Source organism: Phyllopteryx taeniolatus, chromosome 7 (assembly GCF_024500385.1).
Source record: "Phyllopteryx taeniolatus isolate TA_2022b chromosome 7, UOR_Ptae_1.2, whole genome shotgun sequence".
NCBI lineage: Eukaryota > Metazoa > Chordata > Actinopteri > Syngnathiformes > Syngnathidae > Phyllopteryx > Phyllopteryx taeniolatus.
Window position 1 is genome coordinate 19942714 of NC_084508.1, and position 16991 is coordinate 19959704.

At 41.4% G+C, this 16991-nt stretch overlaps 1 long non-coding RNA gene across 1 annotated transcript in view; it reads left to right on the plus strand.

The window, feature by feature from the left end:
• LOC133480971 (uncharacterized) overlaps positions 1-2405 on the plus strand; it is a 42607-nt gene extending 40202 nt beyond the window's left edge. Inside the window, exon 6 of the long non-coding RNA XR_009789410.1 lies at positions 1969-2405. This is a non-coding gene — a long non-coding RNA (uncharacterized LOC133480971). The remainder of the gene's footprint in view (positions 1-1968) is intronic.
• The last annotated feature ends 14586 nt before the right edge of the window (positions 2406-16991 follow it).

Below are 16991 nucleotides of genomic sequence, written 5' to 3' on the forward strand. Positions count from 1 at the left end.
CCTACTCCGGTGCTACACAACTTACTGTAGCCTGCTTTCGGTGAACTATAGGGGGAGCCATGGCCTCACGTTCCAGTGGCCCTGTTTTCTTTCAAACACAGTGATCAAGTCTCTGCTTCATGTGCTCAGTTTAAAAACAACTTATGAGTACAGCTGAGAATACACTGGAAATAGAATAAAGTTTGATGACACGCACAGTGTATCTTTACTTTAATGTGGATGAACTGTCATGTAGCAATATGCACTCAGTAATTGTGTTTTGTTTTTGAGTTTTTTTTTGGGGGGGGGGTTTGTAACGTGGTCCACTGTGGCTGAATCATGTATATCAATGTCACCTTTAATGTATCTCTTTTAAATGGTATGTAGACACTAAAATGTTTGTCATAAATATTCAGTTATCAAATTACTTTTTTTTCAATTTACAATAAAAAAAACATTTTCTATGCTAACCACTGCAATTGGATATTCCTTTACAGCTTCAGTCAAAGACTTATTTAGTTAGAGTTTATGCAGCGGTCTTCAAACATAAATATGTAATATAATTCATGAATGCACAAGACTTTCCCGCTGCTGACTGAGCAGTTTCATGAGAACCCACTTGAAAAACAAAAGAGGATGTATCTGTTTAACCCCCCCCCAACCCTTTTCTCACCAAGTGACCACTGGATACAGACAATGTTTAAGTGTGCAACTAACTACATACTGCTCTATGCTGTTGAGAATACAACATTGCTCTGACCTCTTTTGAGCTGCAGGGCAAAGACATCAACTATGTTATCTCTCACTCACTGGTAGACCTTTATTTATAAGGTGATTCTTGATCTGCTTCGCCCCTATCTGTGTGTTTTTATCAGACAGAAAGTATTCGTTGCATTCTCAGGACCTCTGTATGCTCTCTGTTCCCAAAGCTCAGACAGAAATTGGGAGAATGGCTTTTGGGTAATCTGCACCCACAGCCTGGAATCTGTTGCAAAAGTACTTACAAGGAACTGGTGTCCTTAAATGTTTTTAAATCTATAATGACTACAACTTTTTCCCTAGTTCATGTTACAGATCTCAAAAGGTTTCCATATTCCCCTTATACAGTGTATTAGAGTACTGGAGGGAATGATGCTCAATTTGGATATTTTGTTCAAACCAATCTTTTTATGTACCAGTAATCGTTCACAATACAAAAACAAAAGCGACTTCTAATGCGGATGGAATGAGTCCGTGAAGTGACACACATGCCCATAAAATAAGACGTCGCAAAAACAGGAGACACAGTGTGTTTTACGGAAGTAATTATTTGCCCTCGTGTAGGTGTCAGTCCTGATGCATTTGTGGTCGAAATTTCAAGGATTTTGTGCAACCGCGGCCAATATTTTCTGATATTTACCAGTTTCCTGCTCCTTTGTCCGACATTGCTTTTTGCAGTTATCTGTTCTGGAGAACAATTGTGACATTTGTTGCCTTTTGAAGACATACAGGTCGGATGCGCACGACCTGAGCATCCAGACTGTACCCATATTTGATGCAGTTCTGATTTACAGTATATCCACATACAAAAGAGGCTTCGGTCGGATATGAAAAAAAAAATCGGAATTGTACGTTTCATATTGACATGAAAAAATTCAGACACGTCACCTGTAAGAACATGTTTTTTTATTTTTATTATTCACTGTGATGATCCATGCCCAGCAGTTCCTCCTTTGGAGCTTGGGTGGCGCCTTGCCCTTTGTCTCTCTCTCTCGCTCTCTCTCCCTCTCTCTCTCTCCCCACCGATCAGCATCACCTGGGCCGCACACCTGTCTTCAAGCATCGCTAATTACTGCCTGCATTTAAAGCCTGTCAAATCCTGCAGCCTACACCTGAGTATTGACATTTGTTTGTGACTCACTGGCCGACTCTCGTACTTCCAGATTTTGTAGAATGAAAGTAACTATCCCACGACCGGCATCTGTACTCACCCGATTGTGTTTTTCTCAGTCTCCAGTCTTCCTTACGTACTTTCCTCGTCTTGCTGACTACACCAGCCACACCGCCAAGCTGCCTCACCTGCTCCCGTTCCCGCTTTCTGGTCGCTCCTTGTTGCCGACGATCCACCACCTCGCCTTGGATATCCTTACCCAGAGCCAACCTGCAACCAACCATTCTAAATCTACACCCTCTGCCTCACTCTGCTCTTGGGTCCAATCCATCTCCCATCTGACTTTGTATCGTGACAATTCACAGTGGTTACTTTTACACTTTACTACTAAGAATGATAAAAATCATACTTGTGTAAAAATTGCTTTTGTCGTTAATAACCATTTTATGACAGCAACAGGTTGACCTCGTCACCAATTTGTCTTTCTATTATATCATATAGTAAACAATGTTTAAACATCCAAACCAATAGGACTTGTGTCCCAAAATGGGTAATGTTGGACCTTTTAGTTTCCTCTGTACAACACATTTTGTATAAAGTATATAACTATATAAAATACAATTTTTAACTGAATAGGATATTGTGATACTTCTTTGTCTTAGACGTACATACAGAATTTGGATCTGTTTTCAGACCATGAGCTACTATATTTCCCAACTCTTCCACTTACTTGTGTAGCGGACATACCATGCAAAAGATGCCACCCGGCACCCCAGCCTCGCACTACCGCCGCTCCCCGCTGAGGTAGACGATAACTGCTAGCAAGACGCAGCGTCACACGCAGACATTAAACGAATCAGCCGACATAAACTATCAAAAACAAGACATTTGCTTTGCCATGCCGACGCTAAGTGAGTCACAGCTGCCTGGCGCTTCAAAGCGGAGACCCAAGGATGCCGAGTTCGCCCCCGGACACTAAGTTAATTAACTCCCTACCAGTCGAAGGATTCCACCAACAAAGGCGCCTCCACCCTGTTGAGTTCCACCACTTGGGAGTTGGAACAGGCAAAAGCGACACCCACGGGCGACGGAACGACACTACAGACATGGGTTCATAAGACAGTCTGTGACTCAACTGGGAGTTAATATTTTAAGAACTTTACATGAACGCCACTACTGACTGTATTGCTGCAAACTTGAATGTCTAACATCAAATCTGTTGTTAACTGAACCAGATATGTTTCACCCCACACCACAAATGTCACATGGAAAATAGTAATGTTCTCCACACCACACAACATTTTAAACATTCATTACAGGTATGAAAAAGGATGAGCGTGGAACAATGCAAGGTGAGGAAATGGTCTTGTTATCTTAAATCCAATAATTAATATTTTATTCCACTGGTTTTAAACTCTAAAATGGAAAAATAACGCCAAAAGGCAGTCCAGCCCCTCTGTGTTCGCGAAGGTGGTTTGTGTGCGTGTTTGCGCGTGCGTGTGTGTGTCTGTGTGTGCACGTGTGTGTGTGTGTGTGTGCGCGCGCGTGTGTGTGTGTGCGTGTGTGTGTGTATATTGTATATGTATGTGTGCATTCAGACAATGGAGTGGTGGCTCATTACCATGGGAGAGAGCGACGGGTTTATCTCCTATCTGGCCCATTTTAAATGGTGTTCTATACACGTGGCCTTGTAAATGTCTGTCTCTCTCATGGTTGACTGTCGCTTTCCATATGATCAACTCTGATTTATTAATATGCATCACTTTTAGTAACATGTAACTATTCAATTGGACAACAACATTTTAATTGATGGTGTGCTCTAACACTATGTGTAATTTAGGATTGGGCACTCAAGATACTCAACACGGCGGCACGGTGGCCGACTGGTTAGAGCGTCAGCCTCACAGTTCTGAGGTGCGGGGTTCAATCCCCGTCCCCGCCTGTGTGGAGTTTGCATGTTCTCCCCGTGCCTGCGTGGGTTTTCTCCGGGCACTCCGGTTTCCTCCCACATCCCAAAAACATGCATTAATTGGAGACTCTAAATTGCCCGTAGGCATGACTGTGAGTGCGAATGGTTGTTAGTTTCTATGTGCCCTGCGATTGGCTGGCAACCAGTTCAGGGTGTACCCCGCCTCCTGCCCGATGACAGCTGGGATAGGCTCTAGCACGCCCGCGACCCTAGTGAGGAGAAGCGGCTCAGAAAATGGATGGATGGATGGATACTCAACACAACAACAGAACTACTTACTTTTGAAGGTTATTTACTTAAAATTCTGAAATTCATTGTAGGAATATGTGTACTAATATGTTGCTGTGCAGGAGAAAGAGATAGCAGCTGGTGTTATATAATACAGTATATTGTACAGCATATACATTAAAACATGCTTAGAATTGCAATCCTGAATGTGCATGTACATATAAATTTAATACACGTCACAAATGCACATGGACAAGCTTGGGTTTTGCCTGTAGCTGTTTTTGCATTGACTGCATTGTAATGTAGACAGGAATTTACCACAGATAGTCTTTCTGTCTTTAGAGGGAACTCATCAAGAGTGCAGATGTTTACCTCTTCCTCCTTAGTGCTTCCACTGTCACCACGAGTTGTGCTTTTCATTTTTCACACCAGCTCTTTCACCCGCGTCCCTCCACCCTCAACACCGCCCCCCAAGCCCCCCGCCCTCCCCACTCAAGTGCTTGCTTTCCATTCCCTCTTTGTCCTGTGTCCTCGCTGTCTCATGTTTTCTATCACCACCCTCCATTGCAAATCTGGAGTATTCTGGTGCAATGGCTGTGAATTGTGAACCTGCGTCGGGTTATGTTTAAAGCACCCGTGACTGTGACCGACATGTAAAATATGTTATCAGACTTGGTCAGCCATGCCAGTTCTCTGCTATTGTTCATTTTAAAGCCATTTAATTCGTCAGGCTGCTGCAACATGGCGCCCCACTTTGTCTATACCGTGAGGTGTTGACACGACTGCACACGCATACAAAGTACATTCTAATACAAAACAATTAACATATGCTTTAATATATACTGCCATACAATTTTTTTATTCTATATGCTTTGTAGTGTATATTAACTACATCATGTGTGCTGCTGGTAAGCCACATTTTTCTTCCTATTGTTTGCATAGATTCCAGCACTCCAAACCCTTGGGGGCTCAAAGTCTGTCTTTATCTCATAATGAGACCCATAAGATTTTTTCCCCTACTTCCTCCCTGAGCTCCTGCTGAAGACATCTTATAGCCTTTGAGGTCACATCATGCTATCCTGCTGATATCTGATGAGACACTGTGTCTCACTTTTAAAAGACTTTCGACTGAACCGACTTACATTCAAATGACAGTAAAGACATGTTTGACTTTAGTTCTTACAAATAGTGCAGTGCATCCTTAAGTAGGAGAGACTGGGTGCTTTAAATTTGTCTTTTTGCAAAGCCTGGAAGCTAAACTACTGTATCGTAACATTGAAAATATGTTACTACAAACTAAATAAGGAATTGTGGAGGTTGTAATGTAGCTTTGAGATATGTTGAGATATTTATCATTGAACACTACACCAGACAGAATAGTACCAAAGAAACAATTTAGCCTGCATTTTTTTCCCATCGATCCATCCATCCATTTCCTGTACCACTTATCCTCACTAGGGTCGCGGGCGTGCTGGAGCCAATCCCAGCCCACTCGGGCGAGAGGTGGGGTACACCCTGAACTGGTCACCAGCCAATTGCAGAGCACACAGAAACAAACAATCATTCACACTCACATTCACACCTCCGGACAATTTAGAGTTTCCAATCAACCTATCATGCATGTTTTGGGGATGTGGGAGGAAACCGGCGTGCCCGGAGAAAACCCACGCAGGCACGGGGAGAACATGCAAACTCCACACAGGAGAGGCTGGGATTTAAACCCCGGTCCTCAGAACTGTGAGGCAGATGTGCTAACCAGACGTCCACCATGCCGCCAAGCCGAAACGTATTACAGTAATTTTAACTATAGCAATAAATTCTGGGAAAGAGCGCATACAAATTTTCCAGGTGTTATGCTAAAATACCCCCTGCCAGAAACTGCGATTAGAAGTTTCCCTTGGCCTCTTCGGGTCAGTGTGGTGCGATGCATGGAGCTACATGTTTCTGTAAGTTTGAAAAAAGAGAAGAACATCGGGATAGAACTTTATTACACTTGTTTTTCACAGATTAGGAAGACTATATGCCTATGAGTATTGTTAAATGACCTGCCTGTATGCATGTTTTTGGAATGTGGGAGAAAACCGGAGTACCCGGAGAAAACCCACGCAGGCACGGGGGAGAACATGGTAACTCCACACAGGCGAGGCCGGGATTTGAACCCCAGTCCTCTGAACTGTGAGGCAGATGTGCTCACTAGTTATGCACCGGGCCGCCTTGCATTTATTCCCATTTCATTTATATAAACTCTAAGTTATACTTTCCAAATTGTCAATGGGTTTTCTTTCTTTTTCATGTATTATACTTTGTTTTTGTTTTTTTCTTTATTCCAATTATGGCCCCAATGCTCTATCACAATATCAATAATATACATTAAAATATCAATATGTATTGCCTACTATATACTGAATATTATATATAATATGACTAATAATGTGACTAAACCAAGCTGCATCATTAAAGTCACATGTTCTATACAGTTTAAACATGTTTTTCAATGTTGTACGAACCTCCAAACTCCCTCTTCATTATTGAACTGCGAAGAGAAAATCAAGCCCAACAGTCAACATTGGCTTAGCTGGTACTACAGGGCTAATCAGGTCCAATGAACAAAAGTCACCTTGACAAGTTTGGCTACAGTGTTGTTATTGGTGGCCAGCGATACTGTCCAAATAGATGGTGGGTGTTAAGCGTGTTAAAGGACATCGCACACAGTCCTGGGGCGCCACTGTAAATGTTGAAACAGAGCAAGTGAAGAAGAGGTGACAGTGTTTTGCCAGATATTGCAATAACTGTGGGCAATATCATCACATTAAGCAGTGGAGTGCAGTTGTAGGCTACATTTGCGGTTTCTCATTTATGTACTCAGGCAAAATAGAACCCTTATTTATTCAGCAATATATTAAGTGTAAGGAGAGATTGAACAATATTGGTTTTCACCTAAACACATCAAGTCCCTTCCACCACCTGTCCTTACATGCACCTATAGGGGATGTCTCACCCATATTATTGGAAAGCAATAAACAAGTCATACAAACAGATTTAGTGACGCTCACCAATAGCATTATATCATTTAAATGTGCATTTTATTTCTCCCTTGTAAAAGTTCTCAAATCAGATTTGACAGATATTTGCGTACAGTATATCCAAACCCTCTGAATGTTCGGTAAAAACATTAATCTGTGTTCAAACATCCCATATTCACGAAATGAATTGTGCCAAAACTCTAAATATGTAAACTCTATAAGTGGGTATGAAGGTATGAATTATACATCCGTCTGCTAAACCGTTAAACAATTTCAGAATCATAAACAGAATAATTTTTATTTACCAAGTATGTCCAAAAAACACACAAGGAATTTGTCTCCTTGTGTGTTTTTTTTTGGACATACTTGGCAAATAAAGATGATTTTCTTTTTCTTTTTCTTTTTCTTTTTCTTTAAGTAACAAAGTAAAACAGCTGTAAAGCATGCCAAACAATCATTGGCTAGGCTTCCTGGAATATAGTAGACTTTATCTGTTTATATGGTTCATTACCAGCCAAGGCCATGGTGGTCCTGTTAGTCACCCTAAATTGTTCCCGATAATTGTCTAGTAATAGCATTGAGTTCCCAGAGAGTCTTATTGGACCTCTCCTTGGCAGGAGGGCTATTGATTTCATTAGGACGATGTTGGCGCACATTACAGAATGATGACTGCTTCATGGGAGGTCAACAAGAAATCAATATGAAATTATATTACAGCTTCAACTTGCTTAGGTGAGGTCAGCATACACACAGCAAACAGTGCAAACGCCTGACTGGTTGGGAAGGAGTTCTCCTGTAGGACTTCCTGTGAGAGTGAAACGAGGCTGATGTTTGAAGAGAACTAAAGGTCAACTAGGGCCTTGTAATGTGAAGAAAATTGCTTAACAAAATGCATGCAACGTGCAATTAAACGGTCCATACATCAGGTTTTTAACAGAACAACAAAAAGGAGGCACATTGTTGTTGTTGTTTTAATGCAGCCCTATGGGGGGCACAAGTCAGTGCAAACTGTAGGCCGGTCCCAAGCCCGGATAAATGCAGAGGGTTGCGTCAGGAAGGGCATCCGGCTTAAAACCTTGCCAAACAAATATGAGCGTTCATCCAAATAATTCCATACCGGATCGGTCGTGGCCCGGGTTAACAACGTCCGCCACTGGCGCCGTCAACCTGCAGGGCGCTGTTGGAAATTCAGCTACTGTGGGTCGAAGTCGAAGTCAAAGAAGAAGAAGAAGAAGAGGTGGAAAGCGGGTTCTTCGGCAGAAAGAGAAGAGGAAAACACAGAGCCTAGAACTGAATGTGGGGACTTTGAATGTTGGGACTATGACAGGAAAATCCCGGGACTTGGTTGACATGATGATTAGGAGAAAGGTTGATATATTGTGTGTCCAGGAGACCAGGTGGAAAGGCAGTAAGGCTAGAAGTTTAGGGGCAGGGTTTAAATTATTTTACCATGGTGTAGATGGGAAGAGAAATGGAGTCGGGGTTATTTTAAAAGAAGAGTTGGCTAAGAATGTCTTGGAGGTGAAAAGAGTATCAGATCGAGTGATGAGGCTGAAATTTGAAATTGAGGGTGTTATGTGTAATGTGATTAGTGGCTATGCCCCACAGGTAGGATGTGACCTAGAGGTGAAAGAGAAATTCTGGAAGGAGCTAGATGATGTAGTTCTGAGCATCCCAGACAGAGAGAGAGTCGTAATTGGTGCAGTTTGTAATGGACATGTTGGTGAAGGTAATAAGGGTGATGAAGAAGTGATGGGTAAGTACGGTATCCAGGAAAGGAACTTGGAGGGACAGATGGTGGTAGACTTTGCAACAACGATGCAAATGGCTGTAGTGAACACTTTTTTCCAGAAGAGGCACGAACATAGGGTGACCTACAAGAGCGGAGGTAGAAGCACACAGGTGGATTACATCTTGTGCAGACGATGTAATCTGAAGGAGGTTACCAACTGTAAGGTAGTGGTAGGGGAGAGTGTGGCTAGACAGCATAGGATGGTGGTGTGTAAGATGACTCTGGTGGTGGGGAGGAAAATTAGGAAGACAAAGGCAGAGAAGAGAACCATGTGGTGGAAGCTGAGACAGGACGAGTGTTGTGCAGCTTTTCGGGAAGAGGTGATACAGGCTCTCGGTGGACGGGAAGAGCTTCCAGAAGACTGGACCACTGCAGCCAAGGTGATCAGAGAAGCAGGCAGGAGAGTACTTGGTGTATCTTCTGGCAGGAAAGGAGAGAAGGAGACTTGGTGGTGGAACCTCACAGTACAGGAAATCATACAAGGAAAACGGTTAGCTAAGAAGAAGTGGGACACTGAGAGGACCGAGGAGAGGCGAAAGGAATACATTGAGATGCGACACAGGGCAAAGGTAGAGGTGGCAAAGGCAAAACAAGAGGCATATGATGACATGTATGGCAGGTTGGACACTAAAGAAGGAGAAAAGGATCTATACAGGCTGGCCAGACAGAGGGATAGAGATGGGAAGGATGTGCAGCAGGTTAGGGTGATTAAGGATAGAGATGGAAATATGTTGACTGGTGCCAGCAGTGTGCTAGGTAGATGGAAAGAATACTTCGAGGAGTTGATGAATGAGGAAAATGATAGAGAAGGGAGAGTAGAAGAGGCAAGTGTGGTGGACCAGGAAGTGGCAATGATTAGTAAGGGGGAAGTTAGAAAGGCATTAAAGAGAATGAAAAATGGAAAGGCAGTTGGTCCTGATGACATTCCTGTGGAGGTATGGAAGCATCTAGGAGAGGTGGCTGTGGAGGTTTTGACCAGCTTGTTCAATAGAATTCTAGTGCGTGAGAAGATGCCTGAGGAATGGAGGAAAAGTGTACTGGTGCCCATTTTTAAGAACAAAGGTGATGTGCAGAGCTGTGGCAACTATAGAGGAATAAAGTTGATGAGCCACACAATGAAGTTATGGGAAAGAGTAGTGGAGGCTAGACTCAGGACAGAAGTGAGTATTTGCGAGCAACAGTATGGTTTCATGCCTAGAAAGAGTACCACAGATGCATTATTTGCCTTGAGGATGTTGATGGAAAAGTACAGAGAAGGTCAGAAGGAGCTACATTGTGTCTTTGTAGATCTAGAGAAAGCCTATGACAGAGTACCCAGAGAGGAACTGTGGTACTGCATGCGGAAGTCTGGAGTGGCAGAGAAGTATGTTAGAATAATACAGGACATGTACGAGGGCAGCAGAACAGCGGTGAGGTGTGCTGTCGGTGTGACAGAAGAATTTAAGGTGGACGTGGGACTGCATCAGGGATCAGCCCTGAGCCCCTTCCTTTTTGCAGTGGTGATGGATAGGCTGACAGATGAGGTTAGACTGGAATCCCCGTGGACCATGATGTTTGCAGATGACATTGTGATCTGCAGTGAAAGCAGGGAGCAGCTGGAGGAACAGTTAGAAAGATGGAGGCATGCACTGGAAAGAAGAGGAATGAAGATTAGCCGAAGTAAAACAGAATATATGTGCATGAATGAGAGGGGTGGTGGGGGGAAAATGAGGCTACAGGGAGAAGAGATGGCAAGGGTAGAGGACTTTAAATACTTGGGGTCAACCGTCCAGAGCAATGGTGAGTGTGGTCAGGAAGTGAAGAAACGGGTCCAAGCAGGTTGGAACGGGTGGAGGAAGGTGTCTGGTGTGTTATGTGACAGAAGAGTCTCTGCTAGGATGAAGGGCAAAGTTTATAAAACAGTGGTGAGGCCAGCCATGATGTATGGATTAGAGACAGTGGCACTGAAGAGAAAACAGGAAGCAGAGCTGGAGGTGGCGGAAATGAAGATGTTGAGGTTCGCTCTCGGAGTGACCAGGTTGGATAAAATTAGAAATGAGCTCATCAGAGGGACAGCCAAGGTTCGATGTTTTGGAGACAAAGTTAGAGAGAGCAGACTTCAATGGTTTGGACACGTCCAGAGGAGAGAGAGTGAGTATATTGGTAGAAGGATGATGAGGATGGAGCTGCCAGGCAAGAGAGCTAGAGGAAGACCAAAGAGAAGGTTGATGGATGTCGTGAGGGAAGACATGATGGCAGTTGGTGTTCGAGAGGAGGATGCAGGAGATAGGCTCTCATGGAAAAGGATGACGCGCTGTGGCGACCCCTAACGGGACAAGCCGAAAGGAAAAGAAGAAGATTGTTGTTGTTGTTTTATATATGTACTGCTTGATCTAGTCTGGTGAGAAAAAACATCTCAAATGATTTGTAACTGATTAGAGGTCTATTAAAAATTCTGCCAATCATATGGTAATCACAAGAGCTCACTTCTATGTTTATTAGAGAAAGACCATTTCAACACATAAACAATTGGGAAAACTTAAAGGACTGTGACCAGAAAGAAAGACACTTAAGGTGGGGCTAACTGGGAGTAAAGGGTTCTATTCCATAGAGACAAAAAGGGTCATGTGGTCTGATTACTTCAGATTTACTAGATGAATGAATGTCTCATTGTAGTGAGAAAGGATATTGGATAGGCACATCATGCCTTTTGCCTACTACTGACATTTGTCCCAGTTCATATAGTTACTTCCATCCTATGCTTCTAAAAAAACGGGGGTGGAGCAATGGCATGGCATACATTTATTGAAAATGTGCATTTACAATACAATACAACCAAAGCTAGAGGTGGTCTAACAAAATATTACATTGATGACTACTTCATAAAGTATACTGTATACTACAGAAGAGTGTACTGGTGCTGCACAGTGCCATTCAGCATTACTGACGAAACAAATGAGACCCTACATAGCATACAGTACCATAATATCCCATTTCTCATATTATGTTTGATCACGATACAGTGGATGGGGTTAAGTAATGCTTAATGAACAGAAAATGGCCAAAAAAATCAACACATTAAAAGCGATGAGTAAAACAGAAATCACTGGTGCGCTCAAAAGGTTCTGCCAAAGTAGTATCGTAAGCAAGTCAAGTTTATGCAAATGAGAGACGAAAGAAAGCACTAACGAGAGTCATCAAAGCTTATGCTGTTAACTGTGGGAGGCAGGTTTAGTTGGCATCTGAGCAAACAGAAAAGTGTTGTGAAAAACACATAGCTTGGCAGATGATTTATATTGCTTATCATTGTATGGGATATTAAGTAGCACTGAGCTGCTGTGGAAGACCTTGATGATAGGCGGTTAATTACAAAGTGAATTAATTCAGAATTAATTACAAGCCATAGTTCTAGAAGAAAGTTCTTAATTGATTTGTTTTCCCTCTCCATCATCTCACACCTGAAATTGGCGAATAGAATGTAAACCTATGGTGTGTAGTGTTATTAAATGTGAGCAAAATGTTTGCTGTTCACACACACCTGCAAAAATGGCCTCAAATACACTCCAAAAGTGTGTCTTCCCAGGTCAAAGCCATCTTTCGGCAGTATAAGTCTTGCTCACTAATTTAATGTACAAAAGGAATGCATCGCTCCGGTACACAGTGGCAGTACAGTAAATTTACAATTCGCTTGAGCGTTGTGATGTAGTTGTTAATGTGGATACTGAACACATACCACTAATGTTGTCTGGACCAATATGCTGTTTTAAATCGATGAGTAAACTCACAGAATTTTTGAGAGTGATTATGACTTTGTGTCTGCCGCCTAAAAACAAGTAAAACCACATGACGTTGTGATCATTTCTACAACAGGATCATGGAATGTATATGTGAAAGAATTCTGGATATATGCAAAGACATGCTAGACTGTTTGGGAGGGGAGGCAATGGGGGTTTATGTCCTTTCACCAATGAAAGCCATTCTGTCTCTGGAAGGGAGAAAAAAAGACAGCGCAGTGAGTGACAGGTTAATTGGCAGGATCTTCGGACCTTCAGGTCTGGTCCTCATGTGGAGGATAGACGGGCGGGATGGTATTCCAGCTAATCCCCCTTTTGCTGACACTCCCCCCCCCCACACACACACACCCCACACACCACCACCATGCAGGACAACCTCTCCATAGAGTAAATGCCAGCTCAAGGAGGAGGATCAACAACTGAATTGTTCCAGCTCAACTCTCATCAAGTCAGTGCATGAGTTGGCTTTGGAATCTATAGTTCCATTTTCTGAAGAAAAAAAAAAAGTATTCGGAATATACAGTATGTGTCATTGCATGAGGTAAATAGTTCAGTGTGACTTCATATTGTAAAAGTACCTAAATATAAACTTAATTATCAAACTGTTTTCTACAAACAACTTTTGCAGCTATACCCCCTAATCAAAAACAAAACCTGCCTTGTGTCTAAATTATACAGAATAATGGCATGCGCAGAAAATGTCATGTTTTAGTACGTTGTGTATAACGTTCATTTGTATACCCAAACAGTCACAGCATACAATATATAAACGAGAATCATTTAAATGTGAATATTCTTTTAATATACTTGTTTTTTATAAATGTATACTGAAGCTGGATAAAAAAACTTAATATCCATTGCGGGATTATCCTCCTTGATAAATGCTTGCATGGGTCTTTCTCCAATACTCCAAAAGACATACCAGACATTTTCCACTGTAAATAAATAACTAGTCACTGATGGTGTAGTGGTACACTCGCCTGACTTTGGTGCGGGCAGTGTGGGTTCAGTTCCCACTCAGTGACGGTGTGAATGTGGGTGCGAATGGTTGTCCGTGTCTATATGTGCCCTATGACTGACTGGCGACCAGTTCAGGGTGTAGTCCGCCTTTCGCCCGAAGTCTGCTGGGATAGGCTCCAGCGCCCTGTGACCCTGACCAGGATAAGCAGTGTTGAAAATGAAAAAAATGAAATAAATAACTGAACTGAAAAATGTGAGCCATTCATCATAATTTACTTGTTGAGTCCACTTCTCTACACCTGGTTGCCCAGTGTTTTAATGTCTGCTGCCTACTGTTATAAAGCACTGAGAGTTTTGAAAGTATTCAATCTGACACACTTGTTTCTTGCTTTATGGATTAATGATTCTTTCCACACAATATATTTAAAGTCTTGAGTCTCAATACCAGGAATTTGTCCCATATCCAAAAAAATTTAATATCATTATTACAGAAATAGGGTTGATTTCAGGCTTTAAGTAATCCTTGTTAAGCAATCTGCAGACAAAGTGGATGCAATTCAAGTTTTAAAATGTCATTTCCAGCTCAATTATTCATCATTATTGGAATTCACCCATGTGTTTTGTTTTTCTCATCAGTTCTAACGTTTCTATTTGATTAATTTAAGAAAGTAATCTTAGTTTTACATTCAAATATACTTCTCACATAATGTTTCTCTTTCTTGAATTGAGGCCCATTAATAACCAATTTGCTGTCAAATGAGCAGTTTTATAACCTTTGTGGTGAAGTTTTATACACAAATGTAACTTTATATCATTCAAAAACATCTCACTTTCCATATAGTTAAAATAGCTACATCAAGAAAAATATTCATTTAGTGGACACAATGTTGAGTAATGTCTGCAAACATTCTAAATTTATGGCAAATGTTAAAATTTCGAGACACATTTTAATCAACATTACCGACAGAGGCTGTTTAATGCACTCTTCAATAATAACAACCCTTTGTAAGGTTTCTGCTAAGGTATAGTTTCTCAGTTTAAAAATCATTAGAACACAAGGTAAATATGTCACATCTTTGAGATGAGTAAAGCCAGAAAGAATGGTAGTTTGTATGACGGTGATGTTTTTTATGTAACTAAAACCCCTCAGTAAAATCCATTTTGAATATCAAATGCAAAAATACTGAGCAAAATGTTACACTTTTGAGTGTCATACAGTCTATTATTTGTATGTGTAAGTATCATTTGAATGCCACTGTGGAAAAAATTATGCATAGTAGTGACTTTTTTTTACATGCATAACAATCCATGAACTAACAAAACCTTAAATTGTTTGTACTTTTGTAGATAATTCCATACTTGTAAGGGGCCAATACAAAAACAATAAAACAAGCAAATGAATCAACCTTTTCAGTACACAGAAGCCATTAACATTTTCTTGGAATGAATCAGTGAATATGTTTTTTTAAAGAAGAGTATAAATACATTTTATTTTGAGTCCAAGTCAGTCCTGCATAATACTGTAGTGAACAGAACTTCTGCACTATTTCAAGAGCTGTTCTTTAGCTCAGCTCCCTAAAAGACCCGCTTTTTCGAGTCCCAAGTGGTTCCTCAACTTTTTTTGTTTGATTTAATTTATTATATTAGCAAATTACGTGTACATAGTTACTAAATTAAAAAAATACATTATATCAAATGTGTGTTATTCATATTGCTTTATTAATTCACATACTGTAATCCTAGTGTTGCACAAAATAAACTGTAAAAAACAAATACAAACACAAAAGTACCCTCAAAAAGATGTAATATTTTTTTGTTTTGTTGAACTGTTGTAGGATCAGCAACAGTTGACACACTTGCATGTTCATTGGCCCTGCTTACCTTTTCTCCTGTCACTGAAGTAATGGGTGAACAGTTCTTGTCTGCCTAATGTAGGTTGTTTGTGAAACCTGCTCGTTATGAAATTTGAATTTTGCAAAGTCTACATTCTGCCCCCAGTTTGTGTGCTTACTTTGCTGCATGCCTGTCACCTCCCATTTCCCCCTTCTGCTTAGTGTGGCCATACATCTTGCCCAATCACATACAGCTTTAACAGAAAAGAAACAAGAAATAACAACAAATCTGGCTATCATTGTTCACTCCAAATAGTTGGCTCTAAGAACCGGATTGTTCGCGACTGACACATTACTAGACTATAACGTGGAAACAGTCTACTTGAAGTCAACCTGCTGCTATGCTTATTTAATAAGCTACGTGAGAATGATCTGCATAAATCTAAGGCATACCACCCTGTCAGCCTTTTAGTAATTTTACATTTATATTCATAGCATGCCCCTTAGGGGCATTTCGAAGCAGGATACCACTGTAGGCGGTATGAGAGGGTGGAGAAAATGCCTCCAAATCTGCATCTCAAAGTGAAAGTATTGGAAAGATAAACATACGTAGGCCTACCCTTCAGTAGTAGTCCTGATTATTCACATTAATAGGTACTCATCACCGACTGAAGATTGTGACCACTGATGATTTTATTCCCCCTGATTTAACCCAAGCCGCACAGACACAAAAAAACCCTTTACTCTTGGCCATCACAACAAAAACAACCCAAATTAGTGGCGGTTTGTTTGTGAAATTGTTAGCCACTCGCTAATGTAGCAGTTTGTCCCATATAATAAACATAAATTTGTTTGTATAAAATCAACACTATTTGGTGCAGATCCATCTTTTCCATCTGTCTGTATCGATAAAGGAGAACTAAACCCCCCCCAAAATTGAATGCAAGAATACACTGCATGTGCCGGTACTAGACAAAACACGGTACTTTGATTAATACCTTTGCGTTCGTGGAATAAGAATTAAACAGAATAATTAATCACCGTAAGGGGGACACCATGTTGGGTGAACTAATTATGAGTTGCAGACCGGAAGTGACGTCAAAACTACAGTAGCGCGTTGCAGTGGTCTATTGAACTTTGTTGACAGATTATTGAGAACAATGGATTTCATAATTTAATTGTGTGCACACCATGTCTGAGATGGAAAATATGCAGCGCTTGTAGATGTAGCGACAAACTGTGTAGAGTGACTCTGACCCAGTTGCCAGAAACTCCCCCCACCTTGATAAACTGCATTCTTCGGAGCGGCCGTGCTGTGAGACTACCACAAGAAGACGCCTACTGGAGCCGAAAGTAATTAGCAGGTCCCCTCGAAATCTTGGTTTGCAGTCATCAGAGTCCTTGTCTTCGTTTGAACTGACAGCAGCCCAAAAGGAACCGATCAACGATGGAATGCAAATACAGCAACAAACTATTTGCTTAATATTCAAACGTGCATGCAAGGCTCCACCCACTGGCGTTTGAGAGTACTGCAACCCATGAACTTCCATTCCGTTGTTTGTTAA